The 25,645-nt window shown below is 40.7% G+C and overlaps 1 protein-coding gene across 4 annotated transcripts in view; it reads right to left on the bottom strand.

Moving 5' to 3' along the window:
• The window catches only part of gulp1a (GULP PTB domain containing engulfment adaptor 1a), a 59,120-nt gene that overhangs the window by 19,871 nt on the left and 13,604 nt on the right, over window positions 1-25,645 (bottom strand). For 2 of the 4 annotated variants that reach the window (XM_079731337.1, XM_079731334.1), the window contains exon 2: window positions 14,291-14,365. The gene's annotated coding sequence lies outside the window, so the exon portion shown is untranslated. Of the gene's footprint in view, window positions 1-3,734; window positions 3,841-4,266; window positions 4,358-14,290; window positions 14,366-25,645 lie in introns of those variants that run through there. The other 2 variants (XM_079731335.1, XM_079731336.1) reach the window with 2 other exon arrangements.

Genomic DNA, 25,645 nt, shown 5'->3' with positions numbered 1-25,645 from the left:
TGTGAGGTAATGTTTATGAAGTGTCTAGCAGTCAAATCAAGCACACCACTAAAAAACACGCCATCTGCCATACATGCGTTTATGCTCAACTCCCATCAGTTTACTTAGAGATTTTGGGGGGTCATACTAATAGGTTTTACTTGCTGTGTCTCATAAACTACAAAAAATAAGTGTTATTTGGCTTCGTAGAGTAGTCATTAAGAGAAAACTTTATAAGTATATAAAACATTTTCAGAAAATAAACACATCCAATAAAAACTTTAAAATAAATAAATAGTGTACGGTAAAGATACGGTAATGTTTGCATATTTGTAAATGTATTGCACCAGTAGTGCAGTTGCATCCTCAAAGATTACTTTTTCAATTTGTTGATTACCTGTCCCCAAATAAGCCCTGTTTCAGTAAAAGAAGATTCATGAATTATTTAGTTAAATTCAGCGTTTGAAAACAAGACACCACCACTTCATATTGATCAAGCACAAAGTGGTAGAGCCTTTTTCTGAATTGCCTGACAAACTTCCAGATGTCGACCCATTTATATGCTATATGCTATCCTATGATAGCTAGAACTAAAATCAAACCTAAAGCTCTGTAAAGAGTGGGGGTGGGCTGCAGTAAAATAGGTTAACAGGAACGGAAAAGAAAAACATGCCAGAATGCTTTTAACCTGTGGCACCAAGTCTGACACCTTTACCTCATTCAGGATTGAATACAATTCCCTTTGACAAATTCCAGAGTAAACTTGAAAACGGAATATAACCGCATCAAAACCTATATAATTCTCAGTTTGTAAAGAACTTTTATTTCCTCGCCACAGCACAAAAGGATTGGATCTCAGGTATACAAAAAAATAACTGCAAATAATAAAATGGCTCAAAGGAATGAATATATAAATATATTGTAGACAGAAATAGATGAGGCGAGTGCATTTCTATACTGCGTTCCCTGCGGACAGTCCTCCGTTTTAACCATTCAAAGAAACCTCCATACGCTACAAACATAATGGACCACAAACCACAACACAAACCAGCGAAGCCTGCACAACCCCAGGTCTAAAAGCTCTGTTGGGTGGGGTGCCAAGAGGCACCATGCTCTGCATGGGCTTTAAAACCTTAATGTGTTTGTGTTTGCTTGACGTGGACCAGGCAGTGGTGCAGGAGGAAGAGGAGGAGGAGTAGTCAATGGATGAGGTGCTCTACATGCCCACCAATCATGAGGTCCTGGCAAGTGACTCTGCGCACAAAAGAGGTTTATCAGTGAAAGACTGTGCGGTGACTAATGGCTCCACGTTAGGCAGTGTGTGTGTGCGTGTGCGTGCGTGCGTGCGTGCGTGTATAAAGATATGTCGCCTCAGTGGTCGCTGAAGTAGCACTGAAGGTTATAAAGGGTCTCAGCCTATTTGTATGGGATGATGAGGCAAACAGATTAGTTGGCTACGGCCTTAACCTTTACAGGAAGGGTTTGAGAACATTTTTTACACTAAACACCTTTCTTTCCTACCAATTCTGTTGGCCCCTATTACATAATGTGCGATTGCAATCACATCCCAAGCGATAACAATAATGAACAAAAGAAGGGCCAAAGTATACCGTTTGAAACAACAAATGCGTCTCCATGTGGGAAAAAAACGGAATAGCAGATTGCCCCGTACATCCAAGTCAAAGGCCCGGGATCAATATATCAATCTGTCTGAGCTACAGTGTGCTTCCGCAGGGCTGTGTAAGACTTAAATGCTACAGAGTGAATATTAGTCCATTCCACAGTCTGCTAGGCAGCATCACTGAGCTACAGGGGAAAACAGAAATACATACTTCTGCTGTTTCTCATTCAGAGAACTGATAATGCAGCATTACTATTCGTCAGCCAGTTTCAGGGCTTAGGCAATGAAATCTGATTGGCCAATGTACAATGCACAGTTTGTGCAATATGATCAGATGAACCAAGCTATAGTGTGCACTTTGTGCAATCGATCCAAGTTGAAGTCCGGTCAGTGTGGTTGAGTTCATCATGACACTGGTAATGTTTAGCTGGCCGGCTGGCTTAACTCCTATGAAATCCAGCGTCTTGTTCCACTTCCCTTGATTCATAAGATCACTGTAAAGCTAGCTTAAAGGCCATTATCCGGGTTTGACCTATACAATGAATGGAGAAATGAGAGACTGAATGATGTAGGTTTCAACAGAATGAATGGAGTGGGAATGAATGAAGTGAGCGTAAAGAATATATGCTCTGCTTAGTTTCAAGGTCGTCACCCACTGTAATTATAAGCATGTTGTTATCCATGTTTCATAGTGCGGTTACCAGACAGACAAGTATTCCAAAGTGGCCAGTCTGCTGCTAGAAGCTCAGATAAAATGCTAATGTATTACAAATAGTGGCTGAACAATGCAGCACTGTCAGTGATTTATTCAATTTAACATATTTAAATACATGAAAAACCTAAGAAGTATTAATCAGGAAATTATTCATACATATATAGACTCACACACAGTGAAACACTTTGTGCCGACACACCCACAAAACCATACACATATTCAACACATACACGCACACACACACACAGAAATGCCTCTATCTGTAGCGACCTCTCTTCGATCAGCACACAGGGATGATGCCTCCAGCCGCTGATAGAGTGCCTTTATCGTGGGGGGAGGCTTTTATTGTGAAGGAGTCATTGTGCCTCGATGTAAAGCTGGGCCTGTCACACACCTTGGATTTCTCGCTGTGATGTCATTCATCTTGATTGACATTTTTGCAGGCATTCTGGCCTCCATTTAAGAACTCTCCGCCAACAGAGTCATCCGCATTCATCCGGGAGCAGCACAGCTCCCCCACCCCCAATTTGTGATTGTGCACGAATGCACTAAAAGGCACATGCACAGACACAGTACTTTTAACACTTGGTTGTAAAGTCTCTCACCCCCTCCGTCTGTGTTTACCATCTATAGCCTAAAGTACCAAGTCAGGTAGCGACTTCCTACGGGTAGTTTAGTAAGTGTGTGTGTATGTGTGTATGTATGTGTGTATGTGTGTATGTGTGTATGTGTGTGTGTGTGTGTGTGTGTGTGTGTGTGTGTGTGTGTGTGTGTGTGTGTGTGTGTGTGTGTGTGTGTGTGTGTGTGTATAAACAGCTCTGAAAGGATGAACCAAGCACCATAGATAGTTTACAGTATCCTCATGTTAGCGATAGCATCTGTAGACACACAGCCCATCTATCCCCGGGACACCACAACACACTGGACAAACTTTATCAGGTTTAAGAATCCAACTAAGATTGGACACATGCCAATACTTCAGCAAATTTGAAGTACCGATGCATGACATGACCAGGCAGATTTGTGTTTGAGCTCCTGCCAATGGCAAATAAACCATGAAAACCAATACCCAAATGTATACAGCACCTGGCATCTATCACCATAGGTCGAAAATATCTCCGAAAACAACAGTCACAAGCCCAAACATTTTGCCTTGTGTAAATTTTACCTTGTGACTGTTGTTTTCGGATATCTCCGAAAACAACAGTCACAAGCCCAAACATTTTGCCTTGTGTACATAGTTAACATTTAGGAAATGCATTATCTTCCTTCACAAGCAAGTTATGGAAAAGTTGGTATCTCTGTCCAGGAAAAACAGAGAAAAAGAAAACCGTGCCCAAGATTTGGCATACTTCAGTGACTCAATCAATTGGAATTTAACTCTGGAAACAAACTTTCTGTAAACAAAGTTGAACCTACTTTGACACTTGGACGTCTTCCCTTGATCCCAAAACTCAGCAAAAGAATGGAATTAGGGAATCACTGTGCAAAGAGAATAATCACTAAACACTGAAATACGTTTGGGGAAAGTACACGTCTCCTGTTAAAAAATAAACAGCCTGTCAAGCCGTGTCTAATGCGACCCATATGTGCTAAACAGGTATCCAACTTTTGACACGCGATAAAGACGTGCAACCCGGCCGCAACATAAAACCCAGTGCAGCGAACGCAACAATGATTCTTTTTGTTTTCCTGCATTTCTCTGGCATAATGGAGCCTCTGGAATCCTGCACACTCGACACACACAGCCCACCGGACATCAGAGCAACAATCCCTCCGCACGCATTCAGCCCCACAAACCCCTCTCTCCGCTGGAACAACAACGGTGCCCCAAAGTTGAAACAGCCGTTCTCTCGCTCCTTCTCCCCCTCACTCATACTCGCGTGATGAAAACAAAAACAAAACACCAAGCACCTTCTGATATCACAGATTAGAAGAAATCCTTGCTTACGATAAAAGTTGTATGACCCGGGGAAACGGTAGAAAAACTTCAAAAAATAGCTCTGCTGGGAGAAAGGCTTGCTCGCTTGCCTTGTGAAACGGGTCTTGTTGGAAAGTGAGCGGAGGACGTTTCTGCAGGGTCTAATAGTTTTCAGCTGTGGGCCAGATGGTGATGCACTCAGGACCACAGCAAGTAGGAGGGGAAGGAGGAGGAGGAGGAGGGGAGGAGGCGGAGGAGGAATGATGGTGGGTTTAGCGTTTTTTGCATACTCAACAAGAAGTTGTACTCAAGGAAACGCTCCATACCTGACATTCTGGAAACGTCTGCCAAGATGAACTGAGGACATCACAATCTGTCAAGGTTTTTTGAATCCAACCTTAAAAACCCTAAATCTTTACTCAAGTTTTCTTTAGTTCAACGTTTGTTCTCAAGTGGTGTGTATTGTAACTTTCTTTTTAAACTAATTTATGTTTGTGTTGTATACATTGTTTTTTGTATGCAAGCACAGTTCCCTGCTCACATACTGACCTTATTTTAACCCGAGGGAGTGGCCCTTGTTTGTGGAAAACACAACTCTTTCAAAACAAGGTTAGGGGTTTATTGCAGAAGCACCAGGCACATACCAAAGGTGACTTCTGAAAGCCCCTATAACCCCTCTGACTGCCATAACGCCCCGTCTGGTTTCAGCCTGACTCAGCCGACCTGCTCATTCTCGGACAAAAGCACTGGACTTTTCAACAAGTCCTGTCATTATGTTCTCTAGAAGACAACACATCATGTTCACGTCTATTGACTCCACATTAAAATCAGATACCCACAAGAAATGTGTGTGTGTGTGTGTTTGTGTGATTCTTCCCTTCTTGAAATGTGACACTTTCAGATGACCTGGCCAGAGATTTGCTCAACCATAGAGAGCAGGGGAAATAAGGCCATGTAAAAGCTGCGTACGCTGATAGAATAAAACACATAGAGAGACTGAGATAGAGATAGACAGACATATAGAGAGAGACAGATAGAGAGAGACAGAGTGAGCGAGTGAGAGAGAGAATTCAATGTGCTTCTAGCGCCCTCGACATATTCACTTTCGGTTGGAACTCATTCAAAAAGCATGAAAAATCAGGCCCGGTTGACAGCTACCTAGAGAGCTGAACAGAGATGGGCTGGGTAGAGGAATAGACAGATGGCTAAATGGGCCGACAGATGATGCAAAGCACCTTCCAGAAAATCAAGAGTATATGTGATTTCTCAAAGGGTTTCCTGCTGGGTGATTAAGCTGGAATGGGCGCATAGGAGGTAGCATGCAATTCTGCCTGCCTTTGCCGTTTGGGGGCCATGTAAAACAGGGCGGGAACCAGCCTGTTTGAAATTCTAGGTTTTTCTGTTTTACTTTATTTTTCTATGTTTTTTTCCCTCCCCATGCCTTGCCCAGCATAATTTAACCTCCCCAGCTTGTGTATGGGCAGCTGTAGCTGGCTCAGACATTAAACAGCCCTGGCTAGTGGGGGGAGGGGGGCATTTGAGGGGGGAAAAATGCATAGGAAGGAATGTCAAGATTTTCACCAGTCCTACCACACCCATATGTCAAATTCTCTTCTGAAAATATGTCCACATTTGCAGCCCTCTTCTGACATATTTGAGGAGCCCGCATGCACTAGCCATAACAGTGCAGAGGACAAACATGCCATACAAAGTGTGTCTCAGAATGACCCTTATGTTGCACTACTAATTGTGTGCAATTATGCTATGAAATACAATGATCAGGGCCCAGTCCAAAATTCTAGTTAGAGCAAAAGGAAACACACGCTTATAGATTACCGCTTATGGATTACCACAAAAACTTTCACTTTATTCATAAGCACTAAAGCCCTTCTGGATGAAAATGGTGTGACCCCTGAAGATCGCAATAAAACATTGACATCTGTTTCAATTAAAATGCATTCCACCACACACACACACACACACACACACACACACACACACACACACACACACACACACACACACACACCAAACGAAAAAACAAACAAACAAAAAACTAACAAACAAACAAACAAACACACACACACACACACACAGCATGACAGCAAAACCTCGACAGGTCATCAACAATTCCACCAGGCGCTGCTGGGCTAATTGAGAGAGTGAGGCGGAGACATCCGAGGGCCAAGAAGGTGAACCCCAGAGCATCCCTACAGGGTATGTTTACCAAACAAATAGACACAGGTTGACTGGCTCCTGTCTGCCCTAAAGGCCAGGCTTCGTGCTTGGCCTTACAACGGACACATCAGGGAAATGCAAAGGAAATAATAACATAAAAGCCTTTTCTCAACTTTACAAACGAGCTGAAGCCGTGTGAACACGGATGTTCAGCCTGATCAAATCAAACCACCATGTTAAGTTAAGAGGCATTTCTAGTCCAAGAAGAAGTGTTATCACAACTGTCACAAAGAGAGGATACATTGTAAGAAAAATAAAATGATTCTGGGGGATAATACAAAAAAAGGAAGATTCCATTTAGATTCCTACCACGATTGTAACCACAAGGAAGGGGAATTAAAGGGCTGCTGAATCTCCATTTTCAGTTCCTTTCTCCCTTTTACCTAAGGCAAAACAAAGATCAGAGGAACTGCAAAGCCTACAATAAGGTTCAAGGCCCCTCCGGTTGGCATAAGGCCGACTAAAGGTTAGGAAGTAAGGGTGGGGAGATGTGCGGTCAGGTTGTTATACAACTGTCTTGAAAAAATAACAACTCCTAGTTCAGAGACTAACCCTAACCCTAACCCTAACCCAAAATAACGGTAAAGAAAGTTGTATTGAATCTTCATCTGTTGTCAACTGTTAAAGTCATTCATTCTTTGCATGAAGTACCATGCCACTACAAGTACTTCATACTTACTTAATATATTGACATATATAATATAAGATATGCACTTGTTCAATATTAAAGGTATATTACTGGTATGTTACTGCTATTCTAGCCACAACCAGACAGGAAGATATCCTTGAGTATCAACAGAAAATATCTTCATGGGATTTTGCTGACAGTGAAAGTCTCAGAACACTACACTACACTACTCTCAGTCTACTACACTACATTAAAGTTAGGTTTGTGCAGATGGAGGATAGTTTCCATTTACAGAATCATAACTAGAAGACACAGGAAACTTGACATTCCTGTCAATTCCATCTACACACATTTCTCCTCAATCAAGTTATGAGATGATGGATCATTATTTGAATCTCTTTAAAGTTATCATTATAATTGATTTCAGGTCCCTATCACAGAGTGTGAAACCTGTGGTATGTATCTGCCGGGATATAAAGAGTATATTGTGGGTTTTCAAAGACTTGAACTGAATGTAAAAACATGAACCATGTAATAACCATTTTTTGTGCATAATTACTGTATTTTTATGAGGCTGGTGTTAGAAGGTGGGAAGTCTCTGAACTCCGTTCCAATAGTCTACTCAGAGGCTGTCCTTGAGCATAATGACCGGCCTCCAACTCTCCCTTAATGAATGCATCTGAATTCACTGCAAGTCTCTTTCAAAAAAAGCATCTGCCAAACAAAAGTTTTAACTTTGTACGTTTATATCAGGACGTAGACACCAAAAAAGTACTCAAACCTTTTTTGCTTTAGTAATAATGGGATGTTAATTGTAATGGACTGGTATACTTGCCCATTTACTGATGCAAAACGTGTAAAGTGGTCAGATGGAGGCTCCCCAAGAAACGGTGGGGGGAAAATCAATGAAGGAATGTGAACAGAAACTTAATTGGTCATTGTCTCGACCAAGAGTGGTTCTGACTGTGTTGCTGCTAATGCAGAATGCTGCCAGTTCTGCATATACATTCAGTACATAGTATGAGGAGCTCATGGAGAGCCTTGCTGTTGCGTGTAGCTGGTATTTGATGAGGGCTTACATTCGGCCAGTGCCAGGATTCAGTCTGTGAGGAGATGTTAAGTTTGCAATGGGGCAATTTCTATACTTAAAATAAAATTAATTTAACCATGTTATAGTCTCAAAGGCTTATTAACAACATCATAAGGCCACTGTTTCAATATCAAAGAATACATTCCTTTACCAGAACACTTGAATTAGAACATGGCACAAGCAGAGCACCAAATATTTGTTTTACTTACGAAGGATTTTCTGTCTGAATCAGCGGGGGGCGGCGCATAGAAGTAGATGTTTGCTGTTTTTGTAAAAGCCCTGAAATGGGAGCAACAGAGTACACAAACAAGGACACCAGCTTCCCTAATGTGTATTGGGTACAAGAACATTTCTAGCAACATTTACAGCTTTCCCTCTCTCTGTTATGCATTGTACTGTATTGTACCGATGTACTGTACCTAGCAAAACTTTTTTTTTGCCTTACAGACCATCGGTGTAAAGAAAACTACCTTTCAATAAACTACAGCATCCTTGGAGGTTTTCTTTTACCAATGTGAATTAGTTTGATGGCATAATGCAATACTGCTAACCTACAAGATCAAAATATAAAGTTTCTTGCATCATCCTTGAGTTGGTTATCTTGCCCATAACTCTGAATTGTTCAGCCTGACAGAAATGATAAAAAAGGAGCATAAGAACCATATCGGACTTATGGGAGATTCTTCTTCAATAATGTATCTTTAATAACTAATAACTGCTCAATGAGGAGAGCTAGTTCTTCTGGGTCTGGGTCAACTGATTTCTGGCAGAGCGCATACAGCTGACTAAGCAGCGTCTGAACGGAGGGGGTAATGGCCGGGAAGTTGGCCTGTTTGGATAGAGATGATACCGCTCTGTCAAAGACTACCATCTGGGAGTGGAGACAAATTGCTTCTTATTAGGACTCCCAAGACTCTAGCAAAAAAATGTTTCTCTCCAACACCTCAGATGAAATTCCAGCGTATCACAGCCTTTTTCTATGTCTCCGTATATCTGTGTCTTTGAAGCACTTCGAGCACAAATGTGTACCTACTTAGGTTTGTGTGTAGAAATAAATTTTGGCGAGTCGGTTTTATTATGTTTCAAGGATTAACTCACTAAGATTTCGCTGAGGTAGAAGATTTAAACCCAGACCATGACTCTTTTAATTGAATTGCCTCAGGGGTGAAGTACCACTTTGTTATGCTAAAAAAAAGTGGCACTTTAAAAATAATTAACGTTTTTGTGTTCTATTGAAAACTTTTACTTGAAACGTGTTGCTCCTCAAGTCTAAATTGGGATTTTAAATAATGGTATCTGTGGATGAAGTTAATACGAGTGTCTTTGAAGGGCTTTAATTGGTTTGATAAAGGTAGAAAAAATAATAATTAACAGTAATTCTTAGAAAAACAAAAGTGAAAAATAAACAGAAAACACCTTTGTGTGTGTGTGCGTGTGCGTGTGCATGTGTGTGTGTGTGTGTGTGTGTGTGTGTGTGTGTGTGTGTGTGTGTGTGTGTGTGTGTAAAGTTACCCACTAGCATAATAAGATTTAAACAAGGTCCCTCCTCTCTGAAATAGGATTAGTAGCTGAAGTGTGGAGCGCGGAAGCCTGATAAATAAAGTTCACATTCCTCTCGTCATATAATCAATAGATCACCTTTGAATGTTAATTTTCTCATCCAATTCCAACCTGCATTTTCTTTCCAATGCTTGAAGGGCCTAACCCTCCAAGCGAGGTCAATGTCGAACATTCAAGGGTTTGCCAATTATTCCTTCAAATGTCGGCGCTACATAAATTGTGTTCGCTAAAATTAGCGAAGTTTGACTTTTGGCCACTGCCACTAAAAACTCTCTACTCATATGTGGTGATTTAAGGCTGCACTTAGCTTAGTCCTTGCCAAAGTACAGGGCAAAAGATGCGGCATGCTGCATGGAAATCAACTTTGTCACCAACATTCTAATTAGCAACAACAACCAATCCTACTTGGGTGCAAACAGTTTAACATTCTGTCACTTTATTCACGAGCAACCGCAAGAATTCAGAATCAAGTTGTTTAAGAGCAGGTTAAGGATCTTGCTCAAGGATACACGAAATGGGTAGAGTGTGACATCTGGGTTCTTACAGACAAAATTAAACTCCCTATCCACTCAATTATCCGGTCACCTGAATAGGTTCCCTTTTATGATTCCAGTTTTAAGCAAACATATGTTCCATCCTACACATCTCCATTACGTCTATGAAAAAGCCATCCTTAATGAATGCACTCAATAATTTATTTAACCTAAACCAATAAAGTTAAACCTGTACTATTTAATGTTTCTATTGCAGCCATTAACTCAAAAAATAGAAAGTGTCTCAAGTATAAACACGCCTGTCCACGAGTCCATCCATCCAGGGTTTTTTCTTTAGAAATTGTTTCAATTCTAACTATCCCCCTCTCATGGGAAAATCTCAGACGACAGTATATAGCTATAACTGTAAATAACTATAATTATATAGCAATAACTGCAGCTACAACTCAAGTCACTAGAAGCTGGCCGCTAATTGGAAACTTACAAAGTGCAGGTTTAACATTGCAGTACATCAGAATCAGAGTATTGGCATACTGCTCATAATTCAATCATTACACTTGGATTCAAGCCAGCGAAGAGAACCGGGAGCCACCTGCAATAGGGTGCTGTGTGGGAGGCCTACCCTTAGTGGCCCTTAGGATTGCTCGCTGCTTGTCTGAATAAAGTGAGAGTTGAGGGTCACAAGCCATCCTGTGGTTGAGAACTTTAAGGACTCATGTCTGTTGAGGAAAGCCAAACCCGAAGACAACTAAGGGTGTCTTGGGGTGAAATATAAACCCCTTAGATGAAGAGATGTAGCCGGTGAACATAGTATTGATATGGATTGATCCTGGTCCAACTTCAATCAAATGTCAGGCTGCCCGTCCCCTTGTCCCCCGTCCCCGTCCCCTGTCAGATTGTAGTGGATGTAAGTTAGAGCCTGATCAGCCAACGGCCCAACCCCTAAACCAAATAGAAAGTGCCTAATATAATAAAAATGGTAATAGTGGGTGGGTACCATTTTAAACACGGCGTTTGGTTTTCCTTAAATGAGGGATTTAGGCATGAGAGTGTAGCGGTTATGTTGTTTGACTCCCTCATGACGTCACTGAAATCAATTTAATTGGCCTTGCATGAATAACATCATTTGGCCGACGCTTTTATCCAGAGTGACATACAAGTGAGGCTGAGTGAGAACAATATTAAGCACACAATCAATATTGGAATAACCACACACAATTCCCAAGTGCTGCCCAAGCACATTTCTGCAAGTTAACTGACAGAGTGCAGAGTCACTATGGGATAAAACTGTCTGCTAAATAAGCGATTTGTAAAGAGTGAATAGTGAAAGTGCTCCGGCGATGAGGACAGTAGGAGACAAAGACTGTGGAGGCTTCATGAATGGTGGTATTGGTATTGAGTCCTCTGGTATTCTCATGAAACTGTCTAAAAGTTAAAATGTATTAAAATGATAAAAGATGCCCTATGGTCACCTTATCAGTTTAATTCCGTTTTTTATCAGTTTAATATTTAATTTGGCTTGTTTTGCTGCATAATGTGATTAATCTATTTTCTGGAAGAATCAGTCATCCAGATAACACCTTGTCAGAAAGAATTTGTAAGACATCTCTCTTCTAATGAGAAGAAAGCCAGCTGAAACAAACACAGATGTCTTGTGTTGTGGGAATTGGTGAATAAGATTAGGCTGAATATAAATATAATGGCGATCATTTTAATCCCCAAATCAGCATTGGGCAGTATGAAATTAAATTTGACTGCTTGTATGACAAATAATTAACAACGCCTGTGCAAATCTCAGTACATCTTCAAAGCAGTCGATAGTCACAGTTTTAACAGAATATGAGTCTTGAGACCTCTCAAGAAGGCTACCCTGAGGAAAGCTAAAAGGATATTTGCGAACCCGTCCCATGTCACACACAGTATCAGCTACTGACCTCTAGGTAGAGGTTCCTCTTCTGCAAAACGTTTAAAGGCGCCAGATAAAAAAAGAACAAGGCCATGAGGGACAATGAAGGATCTTTGTTTTGATTGCAGGGATTATTGCAGATTTGAAGGTGTTGATTTTTTTCTGTTTGCATACAGGCTCTGATAGGAACCTTGCTATATATATATATATATATATATATATATATATATATATATATATATATATATATATATATATATATATATATATATATATATATATATATATATATATATATATATATATATATATATATATATATATATTTATTAGCAAACATCTTTGATAGTGGAATGTCTTGTTTTGCTGCAGCAGCATGGCTGAGAGCCCAAACCAAATCAACCACTTTGTGGGACAATAAACCTAATCCTGAATCTTGACAACACAAACTGAAAAGTGTGCACGTTTATTGAATGGGAAGGCGGTCTATGTGGAGGAGAGCAGCACGGGGACCGGTTGCGTCTGCAGTATCATCTTGACTACAGGTGGGTTTTCACGGAGGGCTAAACCCGATGCTCGGTGCGACAGCGCTCGTAAATCTCCAAGAGGGATTTCTATGGAGCGTTCATGGTCCAAAACTACCCTAATAATTTGTTTCTAATCTACATCCCTGTTTCCGCATGATAAGACGCTTCCCCCAGTCCAGACATAAAAGCTGTCTGAGGTAATTTACACCAACCTATATATTTTACAGACACAGCCTGGTTTATATATGTTGACCACATCGAGCAGCCCGGGGGACGTACATATTGGAATAGATATTTCAAAGCAAGGTTGGGTGCTGAATATTTGGTTATGAATAAGAGACCTTTAGATATAGAACTTAGTCTAGAATGAATCGATGCATTAAAATGATTATAATATGGGGTGTGACCAAAGCAACATCAAACGCTCGTATCTCACTGTGCCTGTCCTTTCGGTTCTACTTAATACTGGACCGTAAACACAAGATAGAAAAACAAAGTTCAAAGGTAAACAAGATCGTTCTGTGGCCAGATTGATTTTTAGTCAAGTTTGGGAAAAAAAAAGTTATTGCAACAAAACCAAATCTAAAACCTAATGAATCAAATTCATCTCTGATCGTTGTGTCCAATGTTGAACGATGAGGAAGACTATGACTTATAGATATCACTAAACCTTTCTGAACAACGGCCTTTGGTTCATTTGAATCCCACATTTATTTCATGACAATATTTAATCATATGCATTCCCTCATCCTACACGCATTGACGTGGTCTTGATCAGAGCTCTTTGTTTAATGCAATTCATTTTTTCATATAAATAATTTTCCATATCCGGCCTCACAGTTGCTAAGTACTAGTGTAGGTGTAGTTCATCAGTGGAATTATCCACAGAAGAGGCAATGTACATTACTTACTACCCCACATGTATATTAACTTTCAATAAAATATATTGAAATCTGTTCATACTATAATATCATGAGTTACAAACTTACACAAATGATTGTGCATAACATTTTGTCTGCGGCTTCCATGCATCCTAATATGTCCATGAACACAAGCACATTTATTTTCACTATTACAGTATTGGTGAAAAACACTGACGATGACAAGAAACACAGAGCACAGTGTTTGTATTTTCATACCACACCGAACTATATTAATAACTCCTCAACACCCAGTAAAGGAATATAGAATAGCTACGATGGCACAGAATACATGAACTCAATGCTAGGCACAATAAACCAAAGTGCTTGCACCTTGATACATGCTGTTTGATACAGGGTTCCCAAGTACAGGGTCGGTACCCCACTTAGGGTTGCCTCAAGGCGTGTGTGTGTGTGGTGTGTGTGTGTGTGTGTGTGTGTGTGTGTGTGTGTGTTGTGAATATGATCTTCTGATCTTATAATGTCGAGCTTTGTTGTGAGTTGTGAGATGAGAGGAAGAAACAAACACACACACACACACACACACACACACACACACACACACACACACACACACACACACACACACACACACACAGGCGTGCTATGGAATCAAGCTGCGTTTGAGGTCAGCAGACGATCGATATCTGAGCGTGTAAGAAGTGAGATGTTAGATAAGGGCGGGTCTTACCGATGGCGCTTGCTGATGCTCTTGTGTTGCGTCTCACTGGTGTAAGGGCTGGTGGAGTCTCATGGGTGCTGCGTCCTAAGGTAGAGAAAGAACAGGAGATAAGCAGAGAGGAGTAGGACGTCTTCTTGGAGACTTGTAACCCATTGGGGATTGTAGAGACTATCGTGAATTGTTATTCACTTTGTAATAGAACACACCAAATGCCTGCAAAGCATCCATGCAAATGTAAATGAACGTAGACCATGGTTATCTTCTTAGCAACACGAAGCAGTTCACCGAATTTAAAGCAAACAATGCAGCGCAAAGTGTGTGTGCACAAACATTGTTTGTGCATGCAAACGCACACGCATACACACAATCTCTTATGTTACATTGACTAAAGAACTGTGCAAATGAAACAAGAAGATAAATTAAAATGAGTTCTAGATTTGTGTAATTTAAGAGCAGGTAGGGGTTGCTAATCATGCTCAATGATAACTTAAGGGAGACTGCAGACCTTGGTAATCAAACCCAATAACTTTAGGCCATGTGTCAAACCAACTACAATGTTACCTTCCCCCATATGAGTCAAAGGCTGAATATGTTGACCAAACATGTTTCATTGTTGTCCCTCTTTTGCTCTCTTGCATAGCCTAGCGATGATGCATTTAAACAATGCCAGATGCGGTTATATCTCCCTTCTGGAAGCTGGAACCATTTCTGAGTTTGGACCAGGAAAAAAGGAGCAGAACAATAATCTCTGTCTGTTTTCGGCTGTTCAGCTTAGCGTTTCCTGGAACTCATAGGTTTAGCAAAGCATGGAAATGCCCTTTGAGGTATTAAGTTATAGCGCAACAGAGTCATGTGGCTCAGCTAAAATAAATATTTTAATTCAATAAATCTAAGACAAAATGTAGAATATAACTTGGAGACCATTTGTGGCCTGAGCTTGGAAGAGAAAACTAAATATAAACAAGCGGATAGTGTAACAAGGGAAAACAAAACGTTCCAACCCGATAACTCAAAGCCTTGTTCCAATCTAGGAAAAACCATGCAAAACACAACCACTTTTCAATCTCTCAACACTAAACATGAAGCAGATATATTCGTCGCTCTCTATATATCTAATTGATCAGATGACTAAGAGGAAGATACACAGAGGTGTGATTTAGAAAAGACAAGAGCAACCGTCATGAAGGAGTTTGGTTTTTACAAAGCACCTGGTGGTCTGTACTTGAATTGCAGGTAACATAATTATTTGCCCCAGTTAACCGTGGATCAGGATATGGATTCCCAGATGCTATGTCATCAAACCCCAATGGTTCCCTTCAGGAAACAAACGGAAAAACCCTTCAGACCCACTCAATTAATGTTTGCGATCTTGAGTTTCTAAGAGAAACCCATTTTTCTTTCTTACTTCGGTTTGTTGAACGAACCTTCCTCTATCTCATTGATTCTTAATCCCTATTTATGTACAAAGTATTTATACTGCAGCAAAGTCAATTCACATGAATGAATAAATAATGTACACAAATAAAGTGAATTGTGTGAAAAGTGTGCATAGGCCAAGGTAAGAATACTGGGTATGACAATCTCCCCCAATGTATACTTTTGATGACAAATACCAATCTTGAATTCAATAATAAATCACAAAAATAAATGCTTGCTTTAGCAAATCTATCTATACATTTTCTTAGACCTAACCATGGTGTTATTTAGTATGTATAAAGCAAATAGACAGTCAAACAGAATTGACTACGCGGTCCCCAAAATGTACACAATCATCATTAGAAAGGTACTGGAGGTCACAATACTGGAGGTCTTCTGCGCCACTGTACATATCTGATACGTTGATCACTTCTGTTTATCCTAGGCCTTTTATTTGATGAATCACATTTAATAGTGGGATTGGAAGATTGACTATTAACTAGGCTCCATTAAAACATATTCATATATATAAAGTAACATTTAACTTTAAGGCCAAGTAGAATAAAGATGTTATTGGTTTATATGTGTTCATTTGAATAAAAAATAAGCGGTAGAATAGTTTGTTAATTGATAGTGAAAAGAAGCAAGTCTGGAGGATCCATGCAGCCACCCAAGGCCTATCTGAGCTGGCCTTCCTGTTCGTTTCAATCAATGTGAAAACTGACGAGACTCTATAACAAGACATAACAATGATAAATATGTGAAGTTATTTCATTTGGGGAAATGTTCAGTGGTTTAATTGCATTACGTTGAGTAGACATGTTTAATCCAACTGTCAACACAGCATAAGGAATGTAAATAAGAGATTGTTATTTAATGTTTTTAAGACGTCATGAATGAGCAGGAAAGGAGTTTGATAATCTTGCTTGGATGCCTCAGGAAGATATCAGACATTGGGGTATGAACCCAGTACATTTCAGATTTGAGTCGACCATCCTAACCCCTAGACTACCCTGCACTTTATACCACAGTGTTGGTTAGTTGATCCTGATTGTTCAATAAACTTCCAAGGTTGTACATTCTTTTTAAGTGACAGTACACCTCTGCCTTTTAACTGTTCTGAATAAATGCGGTACAAATCCAACATTCAAAACAATGCTTGAATACAAGCATCCGGAAATATATACATTCTCAAGCACAGCAGTAGATGTTACAGATGAAAGTGACAAAATGGCTATCTAATCATTGTTGAAATCTGAATTGTAGCATGGATTAAAATAACGTTTTGGAAGGTGGTAAGCAAACCTTGGCTTAGCCTCGGCTGCATCACCAACCCCGTTGTACATTATTTTCCAATCACAGGACACGGCACCATGGTACATTCCTTACATAATATATAGCCAATCACTCCAAATAGGGTTGCAGGGGCCTCAAACTTATCACCAACTGACATTCACTAAAGCAATCCATGAGGCGACATGAAGGTCAGCACACCTGAAGAATTGCCCGCTTCTCACGGGTCAACCGGGGTGCCAAAGTCATGATGTCTGATGATCAACGAGCTGGCCAACCAGTGGGATAGCACTGTTAATGTGACATTCCCAAAGCACAAAGTCAGTCACTCTACACCCGGTTCCCTGTTGGCAGGCGATATCAAGGCTTAATCTTGAATGAGAAAGGAAGTAGCAAAAGTTCTGAAAGCACCTAGCAGGGATTTCAGTTCCATTGAGGGCTGAATTAACAGAGCGGAGGAGGCTGATTAATTCCAGTGGCCCAATGTCAACTCCACGGGAAACAAAACCCTAGATGGAACGACTCAGAAACGACACGGAGAGACGCTTGACAAAGGAAGTTGTTAAATGCCTTTCAATCTTGACTCTCGGAAAGAAATTGTAATTTAAAAAAGTCCTGTTGTTTTTGCTGTATTATGTAAATCTTTTACAAAGGGTCAAAACAGAGCAGAGAAAATTGTACGGGTGGTTAAACACTGTTACCACACGTTTGGGCCCAAGTGTTAAGCATTCTGGGATAAATAGGTTTAGAACATAAACCTATTTGGTGGTCTCACAATGGTTATTTTCCACACAACTAATCAATTACAAACAGATGGAACCAAAGAAATTGATATATATAAATCAGCATGCAAGTGGTATAAAACAAATGAAACCATAAAACCTTTTTTACCGTTTACGAGAATAATATGCATTTTCTTTCATCATTTTGTAAAATGACGATAAAGGAAATAAGGTAGTAATTTAAATTTCTCGTTAAACCCATCCATCATAATTAAGTTACACTTTATCATTAGACAATAACAATTTAACAATTGTGAAGTGGGGGATCTTGAAACTGACAGTAGTTCAATGATTTGCTACATATAGATCTGAATTATAAAGAATGTAGCAAATCTAACCTAGGTCTGATTGTATAGTATGTATGTATGAAATGTACAGTGGGGATATAATCAAGGCCTATATGTTGGGAACATATGCTAGCTAGGAGGCCGCTATAATCTGGGATTGAGCAGGCCAATTGTCATAGCAGAACTACAGGCGGGGGGGGGGGCGTGGAGCCTGGGCCGGAAACCAGCAACCTGCAAGTGGTAGAGTTATGCCTCGTCTTCTGCTTGATAACAGAGATATTTGACAGAATAAAACTAATTTGCGCAAGTGGACGAGGCTTTCAGGAGGGGATTTTAGCAAGTGTATTTCAACACTGGCCATTGGATACCTTTACAGACACTTTTAACGGTTGAAACGGCTGGCCGTGTGTGTGTACGTGCTTAAAGCTCCCCACCTCCAGCAAAAAGATAGGTCGAAAGAAGCGCAAGACTGAAACGCTAGTTCTCCCAGCTTTGAGCAAGTCATTTGAGCTAGCCATCAGTCATAATAATCGAGAGTCAGATTTTTTGGACTAGGAGGCAGGCGACACACAGATGGTACCCCCGACCACCTCACTTCCTCCAGCAGGCAGAGGTGATATTTCTGGATATGGAAGTGCAGTGAGCCGAACCTGAAGAAAGAAAACACCCACCAGCCCCTCAGCTGTTAAGCAGTCCATGAGGTAAATGATTCAGATAAATCAGTATGACACAATTATTAGCATTTGTGAAACTCATACACGCTAACTCCTCCAATAACTGTAGACCATGTTTATTTTTATTGCAACACTACACAAAATCCCAGACAATCCGCACATGCAAACTCACACACACACAGACAGACACACACTTATAGAACTGCGACTATGAATACATTACAAGAAAGGAAAGTCATCAAGGGGAAAAAAATACTTTTACCGGTGCACGACTTATCCCACTTTTAACAATAATTGATTTTCCATGTTAACAAAAGGTATTCAAGCTGGTCAGAACTGAAATTCCATGGGAGCGGAATTAATGTGCCTCCCCACTCCCTGAACATGTTCCCGGAGAGACCGTAGCCTCACAAGCAAGCAAAACAGCAGGTCCGCCTTTATTATTGATAAAAACATTACCTCCATTCATTTCACATTTGTTAAAGGGTCTGGAAGAGACGGTTTTGGTTCAAGTATTGACAGTTCTCGGCCTCGCCCCCAACAATGAATGGGGACACATTGGAAAGGGCATCTTTTTTCCTTTGAAGACAACTGCATGGATTTGTAATTGGTCAGTCTTGCATTTAAATGTAGCCGGGGGAAACCACAGACAAGAGAGAGGGCTGGTATGGGTGAAAACACCCTTTTAGAGCAGATGGACAATGTTTTCAAAACAGTAGTATTGATGTAAAAACTTGGCCACTAGAACACGGTGTGGACTCGGTCAAGACGGCCTAGCATAACAATTTCTCACACAGAGGTCGACAGCACACCTCGGTACACAGTATTATCTGCTCACGAGTCTCGGGAAACATTCAAAGCCTACTCCTGCTTCCCCCCTCCGCCCCCCCAGCCGAGCTCTAGTGACTTCTCTAGTGTGTTGATTCCGGGAGCAAACAATATGAAATCGGATCTATGATCACGTCTGGGTTACAACGCATGGCCGACTCCTCAGCAGAACAAGTCACCTAATGTTGACACATCTGTAATTCTGCTCTGCAGCTTTTCTACTGCATATACCTATTGTATGCTGGTGGTGAGACAGGAATTGATCTGCGGAAGGATTCATTTTTTTTAATGAATAATGGAAAGGATGCATGCCAAAATGTTGGCGTGTTCCTACTTTGGGTTTATATTAAATAAACAATGGAAGCAAGCTGTATGATTAATATAGGTGGCATTCTCCATCACCCCCTCCCATTGCCCTGAATGAAAAACTGCATGAATTCATAATGTCATCTGTGCCAGACACCATTGACCGTGTTGAACACTTGGTTGATTTGTCATCAGGGGGAGCACTGACCTCAATAACCCAGCCACCATGAACATAATTATGTGATTAAATAATAATTAAGCAATAATCTCTGAAATAATTATTGTTGCAACAGCTGGCAAAGGTCATGAGGCTATACAGCATGGAGTAAACCCTGTACACTCCTTCATTGTTATATTTCATTAAAGTAAACGTTGGCCTGAGTTGACACAGCTAGGGCTTGGACTGAAATGGGATACTACAAAGTTGCTACACAGGACAGGACACAGGGGGGGGGGGGGGGGGTAGAAGGCAATAGTGTTGAGGGTTATGGCGTCCAAGCCAAAAAGTAGTAGTAGGTTAGATTCCCAAAGCGCCCTTAGCTGTTGTAGGTTATTTCACAGTAAGGAAATAAGCTCAAACAGAGGTGAAGCGGTGGAGGAGGTGGGCTGAATTCCTTCAATATGATGCGAGTGACAGATGTACTTAAGACGACTACTCCCACATCACTTCCGCTACAGCTGGTTCTACAAAATGTATGATCATCGCGTGTTCTTATTCACTCGGCGACTGCATGATTGCGTGTGAATAAAGGTTGCACAACAAATCTATTGTAGCGTAAGAAAAATATATCAATTAGTAATGTTTCCATGCAAGGACAGACTGTATGATCTATTTCAGAACTTGATAGGTCATGGTATATGAAAACATATCGTCTTTTTTATATAGGCCTACACCAGTTTGATGAATATGACAATTATTGAAATGTGTAGCACAGCGACACATGAAGTATTACATACTGAAGCAAAAAGAAAAGCTTTTAGCTAAATTGAAATTTGCATGAACAACGTGGGGCTTGAGTAATGTGTGCACACCTACATGTGGGTTATTAACCAAGTCAAAGTGTTTTCAGTGATCACGGAAAAAGCCCAGATGACCAAAAATATCAGTACAGGTTTGACTTTTTCACTCAAGTCCCTGGAGTCAGCACGTTGCCAAGGTGGGGAGAGGGGCTATCCACTGGGATAAGGTTATCAAGATAAATGGAAATCTGCCATTTGTATTAAAATAGCATCTCCTGGGCAAAGAGCCAGAAGTTCATTATGTTTACAATGGGTTGAATCTATTTGGGGATAAGTGACCTTTTAAATATTTTGAAATGTGGAAGTTTAACATTTGGAAAAGGATTGTTAGCATAAAGTGCATTAAAAAAATGATGCCCCCCCGTTTCCTCTCTCGGTCTTAAAATGGTGTCTAGTTTGAAGCTATGGTTCATATTTTGAATTTTACTCAAAAAAATCTTTCTTTTCCTCATATGATATAAGTAAAAGCATTACACTGAAGATTACAACATCCCGGATTAGCAAAAAACGCTTATCTACATGATCCATCCGGAGATTACAAGTGGGATATGTAGAGCACTCCCTTATAACAAGTGATAAATACAAGAGTGAATGGACAGCGCAGGGGAATCAACTGAACAAGATGTTAGAGAACACACAGACAAACACACACACACACACACACACACACACACACCCACCTCGCTAATTGCGCCAAAAGGTCGGGACTTAGCTCAAAAGGTTATTCTTCAAACTTCAACTTAACATGGAACTCCACTCCCAGACAGTGTTAAGTTTCTAAAGTTCACCGTGTGGGCTGGACAACTCAAACATCCCTGCGTGTCTCCCCAGTGCCCTCAGTCAGAGGGAACCCAGGGAGAGGATATAGCCTGGGGGCTTACTAAGCAGACGCTACACACACACACACACACACACACACACACACACACACACAGGACACCTCTGGAAGGTCTTGATTTAGTGGTTTGTCTCTGGGGTCGGGATCCACGACTAGTTCTACAAAGCTTGAAAAGAAAAGCAGACTAGACTATAAATAAAATAATAAATGCATTGCAGAAAAGCTGAGTATAAATCAACCCAACTCCAATGAAGAAATATAAATAAATATGTGTATCTTTGGCTCAAAGATTGTAGTTTGTGGACTAGCACAAGCACAAGAAGGGGTCAAGGTGACACCGCTCAGAATTATTCTGTCGGGTCCCCCATCGCACACAAGTGCATTCATCACACTCCCGATAACCTTGACATGGTTACTTCTAAACTGCGACTTCTAGACTGCGACAAAAACGCAACTTCAACAGAAAATAAATGGAAAATATCGCTGCCCTTGTCAATCCGAAACCTATTCTATACTGTTATAAGCTATTTTACAAGTGACCAGTGGTTTGAACATGAAGATTGATTCAAACTCCTTTTCTATCATTTAATGTGTTGTGTTTAGAATGTGAATCATTTTTTTCCTTTTTTTCCTCGAGCTGTTCATTACCATGAGCGGAATAAATATAAATGAGTTTAAATAATAGTAATAAGGTTGAAAGGTTCAATTATATCTCATCAGTGTGTATTTTTCTTCAATGTTTGTACAGGTTCAGCCTCCAACTTCAGGGGTGATTTGCATAGACTGGATCAATACTGAATCGCAAAGCCACATTAGATTAGCTTTTCCCATGTGAACCGCTACATTTAATAGTGGCTGGGCACTGATCAGCAGAAATTATTGCAATTGATTGAACAACTTTTAAACGCTTATTCCTACAACCACATGGAATCGTAATAACCATGTATTGTTCCTTTATTGAGAAATGTATAATACAATTCCTAAAAATGCAGAATGTGTTGTTTCTTTGAATTAAAATGCCACCGAGCTATTCGATTAACCACTCTTCTTGAGCAGTTTTCAACACCCTTCAAGACGGTATGAATTATTCCGCCTCGTTGCACAGGGAGTAGCTTTACTGCTGATGTTGGCATCCATTTATACAGTAAAAAGGTGCTAGAAAAGGCCAAAATGACTTTTCTCAAGCGTCTTAACTAGAGCCAACTTTATACTAAACCTTCTGCAACACTTGAAAAAACCGATATGTTTCATTCTCCCTGTCAGGTTGAGATTAATACACCTCATTTGGCCACAGGGAAAGCAATGGATAAATCACAAAATAAAAAGAGGTTAGGGATATTTGGTGGCTTCGGCGATTGATGTTGGGTATCCAGCCAATCGGTACAGGGTGTCCCTAGAACAGCCCAATGGCTGCCCATGCAGGTCACCGCACTTCACTCATTGGTTAACATCCCTGACACCTGGCAATAGACGTCGCTGTAGGGCATTCATCTCCACAACCATGGACAAGGACTAGTGCAAAAACACCCCTCTTCAACCAAGTAGAAGCTTGATGTGCTCATTCTTCAAATATAACTATCATTTGGTGTGAATGTGCACCGTGTTTATTTAGTCGCAAAGCGCCCCAGGTTTTTAGTCTGTAACAAAAAACATTATTTCTCCCTGCAAAAGGTGAATATAAGGTGTCATTTTTAGTTAACCTTGAGCTACAAAGCGATTAGCCTTAATCGCATATTTCTTTAATCAGTTTTAATCAGACAGTTTGATTAGCAACTGCCCTGTTCCCTAGCTTCAGAGTGAATAAGTTATGGTTCCTTACCAAATTGTGAGTATGCTTTACTATTCTCAGAAATGCTATGTGGCTAGGTAAGCGTAGGACGCGGTGTCTGTGTAACTAAATTTAACGCGGCATTAGCAGCAGCATAAGAATTCTGTGTTTACACAGAACAGCACATGCTGTCTCAGTCTCTAGGTCTGTGAACATGCGCATTGGCGTGTAAATGCAGAATCCAATGTGTGTGCTTACCTTGGTTGGAAAAAATAAAGAGACAGCTATGGGAGCTGCTAAACACTTTTTAGGATTATAATGCTATGAACTAATGGCCATCTACCCAATTTTGGAACGGTTCTACACAGCGAGAGGAGTCGAGTTGAACAAAAATCATGACTGATATACATCTGCACAAAGACAATGTCAAAAAATAACCTGGGATTTGAACATACAATTTAAATCCTTGAAATGAAACTGAATTCTATGCAGTAGACTTGACGTGCCCATTGCATTAGAAAAAGGCAGCAGTTTTCAATGCAGACAGAAATAATGATTCTTTCAGCCTGACAGTAAGCACACCACAACCTAGGGCAGTGATTCTCAAAGTTCGGGTAGTGAGAGGATTTAAAAACGATGCTTCAAAAAAGTATCTATTTTTTAAATAATAGCAAAACCAAATGGTTATCTCATTAAATCCACCAGAAATGACTTCTATGTCCCCAAAGTCCATACGGTCTCTGCTTAATGGATACAGTTTTCAAAATGCATTACCATAGTAACGCACCCGGGGTCTTATAGTGTTGCAACGCACCATGTGGGGGTGATACTGCTAACTTTCTTTTGCTAGGTGCCTGTGCTTTGTAGATGAAGAAAAAGAGAAGTGAGCATGTGTGGGTGGGTGTGTGCGTGCGTGCGTGCTCTTCTTGTGCGTGCGTGGTGTGCGTGCGTGTGTGTGTGTGTAAGTAGGTCAGAGTGAACAAGGGGGTCGCTAGTCCCTGCCGAATTGAAAGGGTCGCAAGCAACAGAGATCGAGCCCCAGGGAACACCATGTCAAGCAAGGAGAAACCCCTCTGCGGAACAGATGTTGTGCAGCCTCCGTCTCTGAAGCTCATCTGCGGTGTCCACATCAATCGTAAAAACGCAAGGTTTTGAAATAATAATAATGTTGACGTTCTGGCAGAGCTTTTGTAACCAAAGTATCTCCCTAGCAACATTTAAGGGAAGCTTACTAATGATGTGCTGAATATGGCATGGCACAGTTGGTGGTTCAGAAGCTTAGTGCTCTGAGCTTGCACTGGATGTAGCCTTTTCTTGGGATGTTTCAGTGGCAGTGAGTGTGTGGGGGGGGGATTTTTGTTTTGCTAAAAGTCATCTACTTGAGGTAAGGGCATCTTGCTCAAGGATAATTATAGCTGGGAGTCGAAATCCACCTATTATATCCCGACCAGACTGCAGATGTGCAACTTGTTTCAAAAGGCGTTCTTAATGGAGGAAGACTGATAGGACCAGCTGAAGAGTGCAGCATGTTGAACCCCGAACCTGGACGGACTTTAATGATCACCGTTCCAATCATAAAGTGCTACGATGCATAAGTGTCAGCTCGCAGGGAGGGTGGAAGAAAAATGAGAAGTGGTTATGGTATTAACAGTACTGCAGAATACGGGGAAGCCAGGTTGTGCTCGTTGTATGTTAGTGGGGGATGGATGAGTGGGTGATGGGGTCATGGTGCTGGAAGAAGGTGTAATGAGCAGATCAAATTGATTAGCATCCATCGGGGGCCTCTGGGATATATAGAGGCCCCCGATGGATGCTAATATATATATATATAAATAGAAGGAGGAGAAAGAAAGAAAGAGAGGGCAAAAGAAAAAAAATAAAGAGACAAACAAGATAAATGGGGAAGGGCAGAGAGAGTCTACAAGGCAAATGAGAGTCCTGAGGGTTCCTTGGTGAAGCTAATGAGACACATGTCAGGAGACCAGTTAGCAGAGATGGAGTTGGTAGAGATCTAGGGAAACATGGTGGATGCAGCTGTTGCTACGAGGAGTTCCAGCAGACACATGAAATAGCATCATGTCAAATAAAGCAGCGCTTTATTTTGACTTTGCAGTCTTTCACTTTTTCAGAATCTTTGAAGAGTTCCAATTAT

This window comes from Pollachius pollachius, assembly GCF_949987615.1.
Source record: "Pollachius pollachius genome assembly, chromosome: 3".
NCBI lineage: Eukaryota > Metazoa > Chordata > Actinopteri > Gadiformes > Gadidae > Pollachius > Pollachius pollachius.
Note: the sequence above shows the minus strand (reverse complement) of the source record. Positions and strands in the feature narration are given on the sequence as shown.